We start from the raw sequence: 1594 nt of genomic DNA, 5'->3' as shown, positions 1-1594 counted from the left end.
TAAAATATTTAACACAATTTAAACACCATACACCCTCCTAATTTCGGTCCAAATGGGATAAAATGGATTCCATTTTATCTTTGTCAATTTGTCAATTTGTCACATGTTATAAGACATGTAAAATTGTCATGTATTTTTAACATATTAAAAATTAACGTATTAATGAAATACGTCATGTACAAGATTGACTTAGTAATTCACAATTACTTGTACCAAAACACTTTACCAATTATAAATTACAACATCTTGTATTTATGATAAATTATTCATTTAGTTCAATTGTTTCCGTAAACAATAATTTTATCTAAGTAATAAAACAATTCGATCACTTAGACCGTATCTTATTTAATCAAATTATAATGAGATACGTAAAAATTACTTCCAAAATCGTCCGTCAATTTTAAATAATTTAATTAACCCGTATCGTCATACGATCAATTAAATAATCAATTAAGAGTGTTACCCTTTAGGTATGACCTAAGGGGATCAACTGATCACCACCGTCGCACGACAGTAATGTCAAACTCTAGTCAGCCAATCATTACCGATATGTGTGGACCAGTTGACAGTAAAAATACTTCCCAATTGTATTCTTAAAATGAGATTTAAACATGTGATCATCATGATCGACAATTGTGATCGCATTATTGTCGGAGGACACATATTCCAACAAATTGACATAATTCCTTTTTCTGAAATCTCATTCAGAAGGAGTAGATTTGCATTAAGAGTGATCTCTGCGGCCATAACACTCATGTCCTAAACCCATTTTCACGTTTTTGTCTGATTGCTCAGTTAAAAAGTTTAGAATTTTTGTGCTTCCTTCCCATTTATCATGAACCTTTCAAGCATGTTATAACAATTCCTTTAAAGATTGGATTTCTTTAAGACATTTGGAATGATCAACTTCCACATCTTTAGAGGGATTGTTCTCTTTATAATTGTCACAAAAATATTGAAATCTTTTATTAAGAACCGACACCATGTCAGAGTATAGTTTCTTAGTATTAGATAGCAAGGTTTTATAATCTTTTAATTGCTGAGCTAGAGAATCAATTTCTTTCTTTTGATCTGAAACTACAACCTCGTTAGCTGTAGCCTCAGATTTTAGAAGCTCTTTGACCTTCCTCAATTCTAAAGTTATAGCTTCATTAGCTACAACCTTGGCTTGAAGATGTTTGATGTTGAGCTTTAGTTCTGTGGTTATAGCTTCATTAGCTACAACTTTAGACTCAATAGCTATTTTCTCAACATTTATTGATTCCGAAGTTATGGCTATATTAGCCATAATTTTAGATTTCAGCTTCTTAGCTTTGGCTTTAAGAAGTTGATTCTCTTCAGCAATGTGTAGAATCTACTCTTTCACACCTTTTAGTTCTAGATCTTGTTCGTGACACTTATCAAGAGTTTGTTCAAACTATTCTATTAAGACTTTCTTAGGAAGCTTTTTAACTTGTTTCTTAAGTTGAAGATAACTTACCTCTTCGTCTTCATCATCTGAATCAGATTCTCCTAGAAGACAAAATTCTGATCTTGAATCATCATCACTGTCGGAGATTAGGTGAAGACTAATATTACTTAAATATAGATTAAA

This window comes from Silene latifolia, chromosome 2 (assembly GCF_048544455.1).
Source record: "Silene latifolia isolate original U9 population chromosome 2, ASM4854445v1, whole genome shotgun sequence".
NCBI lineage: Eukaryota > Viridiplantae > Streptophyta > Magnoliopsida > Caryophyllales > Caryophyllaceae > Silene > Silene latifolia.
The sequence above is the reverse complement of the archived record's forward strand: the minus strand, read 5'-3'. Positions refer to the sequence as shown.